Here is a 14547-nt window from a genome sequence, read left to right as displayed (position 1 = left end):
TAAAGCTGTTGCTTAGGTAATGGCCTCAATGGTTCAAGGACCCAATCAGAAGCTATTTATTGTTGTTACAAGTTTTTTTGCAGCTCTCCTATATTAACAATTTTTGTAGGTTATCATAAGCTGAGGGGGTGAGAAAGGAAATAATTTTTTTTTATACTCATTTTGAATGTACTTTGGTTGATTGTTTATGGAATTTTAAACAATCACAACTGAACAATGTACGAGGCCTGGATGGTGATGGATGTCCTCAAAACTGTAATATTAGGTATGTAAATGTTGTAAATTTAGAATGACACCATCAATTTAAAACTGGTTTCAAGGGCAGTGTGGTGTTTGAAGTACCAGCGTGACTCTCAACAAATTGATGCAACGCTGGCTTGATTGTCATTTCCCCCCCAATCTATATTGCTGTGGGTCTTTTGCTTTATTGCAGGGGCATATACAGATTATAAGACCATTTTTTGGTTTATTTAATATGCTTTAAAATATACATTTTAGCAAGATTAAAATGGGATGTACAAATTGGTAACAACCGTAACCTGATATTGCAGTTATTGAGACATTTGCAGATGCTATTGACAGTTGGTTGGTCAGGGCAAGCTCCAAGGATAGAGTTTGGTCAGTTTTTCCATTTGGCCTAAGCCAGGCAGGCAAACAGTGATGTGAGGAACAGGATGCTTAACACTGCAGCACAATACAGTCTTAGAACTACCAGTGGAAAATCTCACCATGGGATTCAGCAGTCTACAATTAGGTTTCATAATCTGTTACAGTTCTGTAGTGTCTGTGTCCTATCTGAAATAGACCGTTCTAAAGCACTGCTATTTTCTGCCTATAGGCTGAATAGAATCCAGCAAGAACAAGTTACAGTTCATGGCTTTTGAAATTTGCTGCTTTTAAAGTAAGTTAATTGTCTTTGTTGATGCACTGAATTTGAAAGTCTGAATTAAGTAAATTCTCAGCCATAGTAACATTTCACACTGTGCCTGTGCCAATGATACATTGCTGGAATTGAATCATGAACCCTTGGCCAAATATGAGGTGTTGTATTTACATGTTTACATGTCAAAGTGAATAAAGGCTGAGTTTAACTTCTGCTAAGGGGTTTAGTTGATCCTCTAAACCAGAAAAGAATAGCATAAGGACTTTATCAACTAACCTTAAATTATGTAACAGACTTTGAGTACTATTCAAGTGAGATAATGCTTGTACAGCCTTGAATTCTTCACTTGCCTCTGCACACGTTAGGATTAGGTTTGTTGTATACTGGGGGAACTTAACGGACTTCTTTTTCACTGTAGTCTTGTGAAAGCCACATAGCCATTGTTTAGTACTTAAAGCCAGTCACAAAATTGCCCTTATGCCCTTTTCTGCTTGCTTTGGTGTGCTATTGGATAACTTTCACCAAAATCTAGTGAAACATCTTTTCTATATTTTCTTAATCCTACTTCTATATTTATTTAGGTCATGGGGGCTATTGGCATGTTGTTAAAATTTGATGAGACAACAGGAAAAGTGCAAATGGGCAATAGAGTGGAAATGTAGTGAATAAAACAAAAAGATTCTGCAGAGAAACAAATAGTAAGAAATAAAATCAAATAAATAGGTGAAAGACTCAAATGCAATGCAAAATATAAGAAAGTGAGACAAAATGTTTTACTGTAAACTATGCATTGCAAAAGATTGAAGTTAAAAAATGTGTGTGGGTGCAGATACCTAAATATGTTTTCTGCTTGTACTATATAGAACTTGTAGATGTCATCATGAATATTAATTGTGCTATTAAGTTTGAGGATATATATGTCATATATATGATTGATTGATTAAGTACCTTGAGCACATGTAAAGAGGGACATCTGGGAGACTGGGTGTTGGCCAGGAAGGAAGCAGACATTTGGGATGTTGCTTTCTGCAAATAAATCAAATATTAAATAAAAGATTGGCTTCTGGCTTCCTACTTAACTATCTGGCTGTCAGAAGTTCAACAATGAATACTAATCGCTTTCCCATGCTCTCCCACATGTATTTTCCAGGAGCAGAAGGAACAAGAGTGGTAGCAGTTAACAAGAGGTTAGAAGTGTAATTACAAACCTCTTGTTTGTTCTGTGGTTTTGGGTGATGGACTTATTTGTGTTATTTATCAAAACACATTTACATAAAACAATTTTAACTTTACCCTGTCTACCCAGTGGAAACCAAGAGAGTGAATCATTAAAATTCTCTTGGTAATTTATGTTTCTTGGAGCCCTTGGAAGCTGACCATTCCCAATGGTAACCAGCTCAACTGAACAGGTGGCTAGGGCACCCATCCAAAGCTGATAAGGTCCGTTTTTTTTCATTTGCATGTCAGGTACTGATGATATTGAGACCTAACGGCAATTGTAATTCTGTAGCCTCAGCTAGAAGCAGCTGTGAATCTCATGTCAGGGCAAAGAGAAACTAGGCCAGAAGAGCTCTGAAAGATACATTTTTTTAAATTAAAAAAAGTTATACTTTTCCTGTGGACCGAGGACAAAAGGAGACTGAATCAGCTGAGAGCCTGATGCAAAACTGACCCATTTAGCAAAAAGATAAAGGTTCTGCAAAAAAACCACTAAGAAATCAAAGGAGTAAAATTCTGGGAGGAAAGAAATCTCTCTCCAAGTGAATGAGCATATAGGTTCACCATCAAACATTCAATAAGGCTAATAATATCTAATACTAATATATCTAATAAATAGTTAAACAATTATTCAAAAACTAATTATTCTGTCAAATAAAAATCATGATTTTGTGCTTGGAATACTCTCTTACGTAGCCTAACCCTCTATCTGTTGGTCCGGGGCTTAAGGATTGCTACTATCCCTAACTTGTTGTATCTCTAGGTCTAGTTTAGGAGAGAGTTACCCAAGTAATTAATTTTCCAGAATGCTCTATTATTGCAATGTGCCATTCAGATGGACTACAACTACTAGGGGAGAATCTTTGGATCGGTGAGCAGGGGTTGGGCCCACTCGCTGAGGCGTAAAATTACGCAGGGTGACGTCGGGCGTGTGTCCCGATGTCTCTGCGCGTCATTCAGATTTTCAATTCAGTGGGCGCGCAGCCTATTAAGGCTATTTAACTAACAATTAAAATAATTAACGGATTAGTCAGGCAGCCTTCGCATTTTTTCATGGAACCTCATCCACGGGCAGGATGAAGTTTCATGAATGATTTCAAATATTCTCAAAAAATTTTATTGAAATTAATGCACATGTCCCAGCTCATGTGACAGTTTCACATGAGGGTACATGTTACAAAAATTTTTCCAACAGTTTATTGAACTGTTAAAACTTAAAACTCGCGCGCATGCACGAAAGAGCGCACTCCCGACTCAGGGGACCCCCCCCCCCCAGCCTGCACAGGGAGCGCACAGCGCTTCCGGGTGCGCGTCACGCTGGGCGGGCCTTAATTGGCCTGCCCATGTAAAATGGCGATGCGGACCCGATCGGGGGCGCTGATCGGGCCTGTGTCCGCCCCCACACAACCCCCCTGATGGGGAGGGTGGGGAAGAGTGGGGCGGGGGGGGCAGAATTCTACCCCTAGAATAAAACATAGAGCTGTCTCTGTGATATCTTGCAGGGCAAAAAGAGACTCTGTGCAGCATGGATTTCAAGTACCCAACAGAACTGGTTTATTCCAGTTTGATTTATATATACGTACACAAATGGCCACAAGAGGGTGATATTATATTCCTTTGTCCTTAATGAAAAAGTTGTACAACATTTAAATTTGAATATTGCTGAAAAAAGAGACATATTGAAGACATATAAAAGTGAAGAACCCTTCTGGTTCAACTTCAGATTTCTTTCTCTCACTCTTAACCCTATTATGACCCTCTTTCTGCCTGGATTGGTTCTCCTCTTCTGACTGTGCTAAATGTGGCCTCAGCAATGAAAAGCTCATTCTAGGACGTCTTCTAAGAAACAATTCAACTGCCTTTCTGTCGATAATAGTGTGAGGCGTGTTATGATAAACAAAAATTTGTCAGTTTGTGACTCAATGACAACTGATGTTTCTTATTTGTATCTAGCATTTGTTTAATAAGAGCTAACAAGAGTCTCAACTGACCCTTCATTGACCTGGTGCTGTTTGACAACCGTATGCAGTCTCTAGCCAGCGTTTTCTCCTGTTTACATTCTTTTCACATGCCTTGGCAAGATGACCCTTCTTCTTGCAGTTGTAGAACTCTGTCTTCACAAATGGACAATTCTGTGCCCAATGTTGGCTTGAACACTGGTAACAGGACTTTGTAGTACCACTGCTACTTCTAATTGGCTTTGTTGGGACCTTCAGCTTACTCAGCTACAGCTTATTTACGTCAGCAGATGACTGGCGAACTATATCGAAAGTTAACTTTGGTAATGTCGGCAACTTACTGCAAATGCGTTTGCTTTTTAAACCACACGCAGTGCTCTCTCTTGAAATTCTCCAAAATTACAATGAATTACAGCTTCATCAAAGCCACGATAAACTCTCCAATGTCCTCAATGGGTAACTGATTCCTTGTTCCAAACCAATAGCTTTCTGCAATCTCCAATGGCTTGAGATTCTGGTGCTGCTTAAGCTTACATAAAATGCCCGATAACGGCGTATCTTTTGGCTTAGGGGGGCGAGCAAATTCTTGAGCATTTTATACACATCTGGGCCTGTTGTCCATTAAAAATATCGTGACCTACCTTTCCCCCACTACCTGACCAACAGCTGGATTATCAGGATCTTTGTGGATATTATTAGCAGCAAAAACACCTCTAACCACTCCCCATACACACTGAAAAGCTCTTGGTCCTGGTCATACCTTCCCAGCTGCCTAATATTACCTGTTGATGTAGCCATCTTTGAAGGTCAGTCCACCCACCTGTACAAACAGCCTTTTCTCTAAGACTGAGGATTGGGAATACTGGGGCATGCACACGCAGTGGGGGTAACTTTAACCTAACCTGTCCATTGGGAAATTGGGTTCAACACTGGTTTTACACTTTGCCCAATTTTGGTCTCTATTGAAATGAATGGCGTGTAATGTCAGGTGGGGTGTAAAACTGGCATTCCACCCCATCCCATGGGCTTCCCACCAAGCAAATTAGATTAAAATGATCCTCAAAATCCTTACATACCTTGTGAATAATTTATTCTCATTATCAATCATAAAATTACTTTTTGCAATCTGTTTGGAGAAATGAGTGATTTCTTCCAAGACATAGATTGAAGGGGAGCAAAGGTTTCTCAGCTGATGTTAGGGTTCACTGCATTCTGGTAATAGGTAAACCCCTGCTTTTTTCAAAGTCGATTGGTTTAAATATGAACACTGATGAAGTGGACTGACCTGTGTTTGGTGTTGAGCTTTTTGAACATCGTTGTGACTACACTCACGGAGGCTTATGGCGAGTGTTTCACGTTTAAAGACAGCAGAGCTTCTCAGTACTTTCTCATTGTAGGTTTTTATTGAACTGTTCTCAAGATGTCTGCTTACAGAGACTATCTCATGGCAGAGGTCACCTGACTATGGAAAGCCAGGTGGGACATGTAGTACTGTTGTATTTCAAAACCCAAACATCCCGCTTTTTATACCAAAAAAAGATATAAACATCTCCTGTTCCTAGCGAACAAAAGACAAATTTGTATCATGTGTAACTATGAGCTACCCAAGTTACTCACTATACACTCACTGTTCTCATGCATTAACAACTGTTTGTTCCACTAGTTAGTCTGTGCTGGGTTGATGAGTTCCTGATCATGTCGAGCTGCTGCTGCTCGTTGAAGCTGGAAGATTTCACATTTTCAATGTCCATCTTACTCCTAATGTTTTTCCATGACTACATATTGATTCTTCAAGGAATCTCTCAGGGTTGCAACTTCCTTGCATGCCTTTTCTGCCTGCTGTTTTGCTTGGCTGTACACCTGGTTGAGTCTTTTTCAATGCCCGCTTTGTTTTGCCAACTGTGGAGTTGAGGGTCATTATTTCTTCCTGGTTCCTTTGTATCATCTTAAATTTGTTTGTTCAGATCTCGCACAGCTTGGTTCATCGAGGACTTCAGCTTATCGTGTGTTTTCAACATTATACACTGAGCTTGAATCTTGTGCTTCAAATCTTTCAGATCAGTTCTGATGTGAATATTTCCCTGTAGAACTGTTTCATTTATCTTCGGCTTGTGTGCTTCATTGCACTGACATGGTCGGCAACCATCTTGAATAATGGTTTACTTGAATATTGTCTCCTTCGCTCTGGGGCCTTCTGTTACCCTTGCTCTGGAGTCTTTTGCTGTCCTTTCTCTGTTGGCACGTTCATGGTTACCAGTCCAAATTGTAGACTTGCTTCACCTGAGATGAGTGGCTGTTGCATCCCATCTATGATCTGGAACTCTAGTTCTTCCTTCTTGTCATTGTTTTCGGCTCTCAGACTAATTTGTCCTCTTGGTATGAGTATCATGCCATCATATCACCTCAATCCTAATTTCAAAGGTCTAATTTTCAGATCGCCGTGTTGTGCCACTTCGCACAGGTCTGTGAAGGTCATTGTTGCACGACGCACCAGTGTGTATCTGACACTTCTTGTTCACTTGATACTCTCCTCCTATGTTCATCATTGTACCCTCCACAGACTTGATGGAACCAACCTATTGTATAGTTCTTCATACTGTTCTGCTGGTATCTCTCCAGTGGCCATCTGTAAAGTTGTTTTGCTGTTTTCTTGCCAAACACTAGTGTGCAAAATGATTCTGTTCCTTGCAGTTAAAACACTGCTTTCCCCATGCTAGGCAATCCTTCTCTTTTATATTATGTCCGCTGCAGTATTTGTATCCTGGCCTTTATCTGTGATTGCTCTGCTCTTTTGACCTGAAATATCTCTCAGCATAATGTATCTCCTGGTCTGCTCTGCCATACATGTGCTCCAGCTGGCATTTCACAACTTCCTCATTTCTACACACGTCCGTTGCTTTCTTGAGCGTCAGTTTCTTATCTTCCAGTGGGCTTGCTCTCACCAAGGGGTCTCAAATGCCTAAGACTAATCTATCTTTAATCAGATAATCTTTTAGCTGTTGGAATTAACATGGGCCAGAATTTTACGGCCCCTCCCACCTGGCGGGATATTACGGTCCTGCCGAACTGAATGTAGATTTAAATGGCTCCCTGCATCCTGGGGAGACACGCAGGGCCGTAAAATCCTGGCCATAATTCTGCAAGCTGTGTTACTGCAGTCACATACTGTTCAGTGATCGCATTTTCACCTTGAGTTCTAGTGTTGAAGACATGGCGTTCATACGTAACATTCACTTAGGATTCAAAGTATTTGTTCAATGCTTTCAAAATCTCTGCCGTCTGTTTTCTTTGTTCGCGGTTAGACTTAGGGTGGTATACAATTTGTAACAGTCCCTCCCAGGAGTGTTAGAAGTGTCACTACTCTTATTGGTTCCCGCTTATTAATTAACTCTGTTGCAAGCTTGTAGTTTTGCCATTGCAAGTGGAAAAACTGCCAGTTCTGCCATGCAGTGCCTTTCAATTTGACAGGAGCTGGGATTGGAAAGTTTAGTGCCATATTCACTCACCCAGTATCTTACTTGCAGCTTTCGGTATGTGTTTGCTTTTCCTTGTCCTTTTTCAGCAGTTTTTAGCAGATTTGAACATTTCTGTGTGCCTTTCTGAGCTGTGTCTCCTCTACAGCCAGTATTTTATTTGTAGCCTTTGGTTTGTTTGCTTTGCCTTGTCCTTTATCAGCAGATTTTACAGATTTTAACATTTCTGTGTGCCTGGGGTCTCAGTGTCTGCAGCATTTGCAGGATTTCAAATCTCTAATTTATCTTCACTTCCTGACACCATATTTCATGTTTAAAGACAGCAGAGCTTTCCAGTGCTTCCTCATTATAGGCCTTTATTGAATTGTTCTCAAGATGTCTGCTTACAGAGACTGCCTCTTGGCAGAGGCCACCTGACTATGGGAAGCCAGATGAGACATGTTGTACTGTTGCATTTCAAAACCCAAACGGTGAGATGCCAGTCAGAATACTTAGCCTCTATCCTACTCTTGTCGCTGCAGTCATTCCATGTGTGATTCTGGTCAATGGGGATCGCCAAGATAATGGGGTCCCGATAAGGCTGCTATTGTAGCATGGATCATAAAAGAGTAAGCCACAGGTTTATATTGTTCAGAAAGCCTTCCACAGTTAATTTTCTTAAAGCTTATTCCTTTTGGAAAACTATATACAGTGAGAATGCAAAGAAAGGAAAAATTATTTCATTGATACCATACCATGTGCAACAGATATTGAAACAATAAAAAAAACTTATGTTTAAGTTCACAGCTGTAAGCATGGTGAAACAAATAAACAATAATATAGAATAAGATCATACAAACTAAGTCACGATATTGTGGGAAAGTAAAATTTTAAGATTTAACCCAAGGAGAGTCATGAACAGATGTCGGGGTTGGTTGGGGATCAAGATAGCAAATCAAAGAATTAGAGTCAAAGAATTTTGCACCATAAAAGGGGGCTATTATTCCCATCATGACTGTGCCAACTAACTGTGAGGATTATCCACCCAATCCCATGTAAAAAAAAAACCAACTTCCCATTTAAAGGCAATTTTTAAGCTGTTTCCACCATTGGTTCTGGTTAGGCATTCTGTGTTCAAAGAGCCATCTGTGTTTTAAAAAAAATTCTAATCTCCCCCTTTTTTGTTTCTGGCAATGATCTTAAATGTATACCCTCTAGTTATCAAATTGCTGAAGAAATTGACTTGGGCATAATTTTCCATGCTCTACCATCTGCTGTAAGAGTTCTACATTATTTGAACTAAGGCAGTCAAGTGATTTTAAAAATTCCATCTTGTGATTAAAACATTTAACCTGGGTTTTAATCAGTTATTTAGCTGATACTATTATCGCATCCATTTCATTTATTACTGGTGTCCACTGTAACTCTTTGCACAGGTTCGGTACATTATTATTTACAACCTAAATTCAGTCAATTGTGCATTTTAAAAATTTGTTTATAGGAGCCAGGATCTATTGCTTGGTCTTCAAGTTACCAAGTCTCCTGTCTGTTACAACCACTGTTAAAGTTGATAGACTGGAAGCTTGATAAGTTGGGAGAAAAACCCACTTCCATCTATTGAACTTCTGTTCAAACTAAAGATCCTATCATGTCAAATAATAGTCTCAGAAGTTATAACTGAGAAGATTCAGATGCGCATTTTAGCTTATAATGTCTCCTAAAAAAAAAACATGATATTGGGTTATTAGAACAGAAGCATATGAAGAAGACCAAGGATCTGAGAGGACCACTTCTCCAACACAAGAATTCCGAGCCTCTTCCCAGCTCTGGCAGTTTCTCCCCAGCTTAATATCTAAAAACTTGACAACTTTTGATATAAGAGGATCAAATATGTGAATAACTGAGTTTCATTGAGTTATTTTCACCTGCATGTTTAAAAGTTTTTAAAAAAGAACATGCTCAATCTGGACATGGACAGGTCTGAAAGTGACAGATAAAATTGTGGAATTTTCCTCCGGCCCCCACCCCCTCAAGCCTCAGCAACTTCCTGGTTCACAGCAGTGCCCTAATTGAAGCCAGAAAGAGGTGCTCATCCCATAATAATGTGGACTGCAACACCAAGGAGTGGGGTGGGCTTGGGGGAAAGACTTTTAATGGAGTTGCTTCATGAAAGGAACAAGGAAAACAGAACTCTAAGCGAATAAAGTTACCCATGGCTGCACCTGCCCTTCAGCCTGGCTCCCATTCCCATTGTAGTGGTTCTTCATCGTACCCTGTGCCACTCTCAGTACCCAGGTTTATCAGTGAGTGAGGCCTCAGTGCCTTATAAATGTTAAGGAAACGAGTTGCATTTGACAAATTGCACTGCTTTTGCAATTATTTCTTGGCTTTACTAAAGTGAACATGTGAGGAGTCAGCCCATTTATATAGGGCAGAGTTTTTTCGTTGGCTTGTGAGGTGGGACCTGCACGCCGATGCGTAAAATGACGCGTGGTGATGTCAGGCGCACGTCCCGACGTCACCACGCGCCATTTTGATATTTCGGTGGGCGGGCGCGCGATGATGTCCGTTGCGTGACTGCCATTAATTAATGGGCCACTTAAGGCCCTTGAGTCTCCAACTGACCTGGATTTTTAGGCACCCGTGCGATCATTGGCTCGTTGCAAGGGTGCAACGGGCAGGCGGGTATCAGAAATTTGCATGAAGCTCATCCACGGGCGGGTGGGTGATCTCTGCGGTGTCTCGCAATCAGCTGTCCACACTAGTGTCAAGCAGGTCACAAATGCTCTGTTCAGTCATGCATTGACCTTCATCCACTGCTGCTGGGATGAGGCCAGCCAGACAGAGCGAGCCTGAGGCTTCGCGGCCATTGCTGGCTTCCCCCGCGTCCAGGGTGCTATAGACTGCACTCATGTGGCCATCAAGGCGCCAGCAGGTGAGCCCGGTGCCTTCGTCAACAGGAAGGGCTTCCACTCCATGAACGTGCAGATAGTGTGTGATCACAGGATGCAGATTCTTCAAGTCTGCGCAAGGTACCCAGGCAGCTCCCACGATGCCTACATCCTCAGACACTCCCAGGTTCTGGGGCTCTTCAGTGTTCCAGTCCGGCTGGATGGATGGCTGCTGGGTGACAAGGGCTATCCCCTCAGAAGGTGGCTCATGATGCCTCTCCGCTGTCCAAGAACAGAAGCTGAGCAGCGGTAAAATAGAAGTCACACCTCCACAAGGGCTGTGGTGGAGAGAGCCATCGGTCTTCTCAAAATGCACTTCAGATGCCTGGACCGTTCCGGAAGCACACTGCGGTACCCCCCAGATTGAGTGTCCCTGATAGTGGTTGCATGCTGCGCTCTCCACAATCTTGTGCTGCAAAGGGGGAATGCTGTGGATGAAGATGATGTAGACGGAGCGGCTGCGGCTGATCACGATGAGTCCAGCAGTGAGTCCGAGGATGAGAACGCACAGGGAAATGATGAAGTGGCACACGCTGACCAGGGCATACTCCAGGGAGGCAAGGACACCTGGGTTGCTCTAATCCAAGGAACCTTTAGCTAGCACAGCACATATGGATCTCCAACCAAGCCTGGCCTGTAGCCTCCATCCTGGAGACCTTAGTGCAAAATCTGCCTGGATAGGAGCATTGACGCTGGGCCCAGTCAATAAATGTAAATGACACTCAAATCATTCATCAAATCTCAGGAATCCATGCACCTGCCCAAGAAAAGAGGCACCCCCAGCCATTTTAGACGACATTAATGCTGTAACAATGGTCTCTTGACATAACAGAAATAAAATAGTGTTGCACTTCACACACAATCAGAAGGAACTCAGGGGGGCCAACGATAAAAACCACCAGTGATAAACCCAGGGTGTGCCTAAGGTGCCTTCATTTTACATTTGCGGGTGCTACGTCTTTGTGGTGCCCCCTCGCTGGCAGTGGCATCTGAGACAGCCTGCTCTCTCTGCTGTCCTGTTGGCCTCGATGACCTTGGCGGATGTCCTCTGGCCCGTCGAGCCTGTGATGGACCCACCTGGGAGGGAGCTGCCAGCTCCACAGCTGGCATGTCCCCAGTCGTCGCAGCCTCATTGGGTTCTGCGGTCACTGGCGGAGGAGCTGCCGCCCTCATCTGGAGCACCCTGAGAGGCGCCAGCAGACGACAGGCAGCTGCTCCTCCGACGTGAGGTCTGTTCGGTGCTCCCTGCTCACCGTAGATGGATGGGCACCGAGGTGAGATACCTGGTGTCCAAACCACCGCCTACACAGGCACTGACCACATGAGGCCAATGCCCCTGTGAGGGATTGCAGGTCTCAGTGCAACCCCAGGAGCCCCTGATCCTGTCCCTGGAGCTGCCTCTCCATGAGAGTGGCCACTCTCTCCATGGAGGACTCATGGCGCTCAGCCATGAGGCTCAATGCATCAGCTACAGTCCGCATAGACTCACCACACACCAAGCCAAGCACATCCTCATGTATCTCCACCAGATGGTCCCGCACACCTGGCCGCATCTCCTCCGTTGACTGCATTGCCGATGAGTCCAGAGGCTCATCAGCGACAGACTGAGCATGTGCCTGGGCCCCTTCGGTCCTCTGACTACTGGCGCCATCGGCACTCTTTGTCTCCGCCAGCTCCTCCAGTGACTGTGAAGTGCCCTCACCGCTGTGACCCAGAACACTCGCCGAAGACATGATGCCCACCAAGGTGCTAGTATCTGCACTGGTGCCTGCCTGGCAGAGATGGTGTGACACTCCTGATGGTGCTGCTTCATGCCCCACAGGTGTCAGAGGGGGCCCCTGCTGCTCTGGGTCCCGGCCGTGCGCCGATGATGCTGAAAGGAAGAGTAAGGACATTCGATCAGTTAGCCTGCGAGCAATGTCAATGTACATGCCTGTCCCCCGGATCATCATGTGCTCATCATTCCACACGCAATGGGCAAGCCACGTTGGCTATGTCACTCTCTCAACATTCAGCACTGCCATGGATGTGGGGAGACTACTGGTGACGTGAGTGCTGGCCACACATACCTGCCTGTGGAACCCCAGCCTCTCCGGCTCCGGTGGACCTGGGCGCATGGTGCCTCTCCAGTTCGAGGGCCTCCTGCTCAAAATGGCTAAGCAGCAAAATCTGACCTGGCCCACTGCCAGTCCTCAGCCGCTCGGCGGTGTTATGAGAATTCTTCTCCTGGAAATGAAAAAATAGCACTGATAAGTGATATATTTACAGTCAATCTCCTGGCGGCCATCCTACCCCAAGCCCAGTTGCCCATTGCAGGGGTGCAGTGTGTCCTCTCCCCCCCCCCCCCGGCCACATGCTGCCTTCATCACAGTTAGGAACACACAGTTGTAGCTGCTGTTGCAAAGAGGCACAATGACATGGAGCACAGAGGGCAGTAGATTGATCTATGTCACGCCACCTTGAACATCCCCTCCCACCATGTCATCACCCTGACTTCGACATGTCCTGGAGTTCGAGCATTGTGCCTGGGTGCAGATGGGTGCAGATCCTCCAGGTTACCCCCACCACAGTCATGTGGGTGTCAGTCCACCACATGCTGCGGGTGCAGAGCCCATCTCATCACAACCCTCTCAGGCTGACGAATGCATAGGGAATATCGGCTGGGCCGCCCAGCTAAGGATACATGCCGTCAATGACTCATTGCACTCAGGCCACTCAGACATAGGTGGGGCGCCAGCAGGGGAGAAGCTTACATGATGGGTGAAGTGAACGATGCCAACATGTTACTCACCCTTCCCGTGCACAGCAGGTCATTGAAGCGCTTGTGGCACTGGATCCATGAGTGCCGCACCACATCGTGGGAGCTCACGACTTCCGCTACCTCCTCCCACGCACGTTTGGTCAAGTGGGGTGGTCTCCTCCTCCCGCCCTCGGGGACGAGCACCTCCCGCCGTGCTGCCGCCACCTCGAGGAGGGCAGCAAGGCACTTGTCTGAAACCTGGGCGCACAGTGACCACCCGCCCTATCGTCCTGCATGGCTAGCCTCGATGTGCCTTGGCCCCGACCTCTGGCCATGTACAGTAGCCTTGGAGCGGCTGCAGCTTGGCCTTTAAGCAGGCCGCTGGGTCGCCATTCGAACCGGTGGTGATTGCTGATTTGCCTCTGCCTGCTCACTCCCACCGTCCCCGGGAGTCGCCAAACATGCTAGGTGGGCCTTAATTGGCTTGCCCGCGTAAAATGGCGGCGCGGTCCATGACCGCCCGTGCCTGCACGACATGGGGAAAATTCTCCCCCCCCATAGATTTGTTTCAATTACATGACATTAAATGTAATGTGCAATTAAATAAGATCTTATACAGCTTCAAGTAAAATCATATAATTCACCATAGGAGCCTGTCATCTGTTGCTACTTTCCATGATCTGTATCGCTAGAAGGAAGATGAAGCTTCAATGAAGCTATAATAAATCAGGTCACGGCTCCGAGCTCCACAGAATAGTATTGCCTGAAGTCTGTTTTAATGTTATGATGTATATTGGAGTTCAAGTGATAGTGACAAGCTGCTTAAATTTCACTAATAGAAAAGCAAAAAGCTGTCCTGACAAAAGGTCACTGACCTGAAACTGTTTCTCTCCCCCCAGATGTTGCCGCCTCCACTGAGCATTTCCAGCAATTTCTGTTTTTATTTCTGCTTGAATTTCACTCCAGGTTTCTAATGAATTCTGAACTTTGGAGTCCCAGCGTTCTAGCCAGTCCCAGATTTAGTTTATCAGAAAATCTCAAATTGATGTTCAGATTGTGATAACAATGTAGGTTATAAGTAGAAAAATGTTGTGGTCAGTGTTAAAACTAGGGTTTGAACTCCAAGAAAGCCTCGCTGAGAGCTCTAGCGATCTCTGGGGTGAGAACCTTACCTCCCTCACCATGCAGTGGATTGCATAGTTCTTTAATGGGGATATCCAGCATGGAGCCATAGTGATGTCATCAAGCTGTCCAATGAATTACATTTAAGAATTCTCCCAGACGCCCAACCAGGAAATGAAAACCACTGAACTCAAATCACTTTGAAAAAATTTTATGGGGTGAA

The 14547-nt window shown here is 44.4% G+C and overlaps 1 protein-coding gene across 7 annotated transcripts in view; it reads left to right on the top strand.

The window, feature by feature from the left end:
- Positions 1-14547, top strand: part of LOC144684620 (rab effector Noc2-like) — a 246783-nt gene that overhangs the window by 68054 nt on the left and 164182 nt on the right. For 3 of the 7 annotated variants that reach the window (XM_078548633.1, XM_078548635.1, XM_078548636.1), the window contains exon 2: positions 839-901. The exons of 3 other annotated variants lie outside the window; for them this stretch is intronic. The gene's annotated coding sequence lies outside the window, so the exon portion shown is untranslated. Of the gene's footprint in view, positions 1-201; positions 266-838; positions 902-14547 lie in introns of those variants that run through there. One more of the 7 variants, XM_078548634.1, reaches the window with a different exon arrangement.

The sequence above is a fragment of the Cetorhinus maximus genome, chromosome 9 (genome assembly GCF_964194155.1).
Source record: "Cetorhinus maximus chromosome 9, sCetMax3.hap1.1, whole genome shotgun sequence".
In the NCBI taxonomy this organism is placed as follows: domain Eukaryota; kingdom Metazoa; phylum Chordata; class Chondrichthyes; order Lamniformes; family Cetorhinidae; genus Cetorhinus; species Cetorhinus maximus.
Note: the sequence above shows the minus strand (reverse complement) of the source record. Positions and strands in the feature narration are given on the sequence as shown.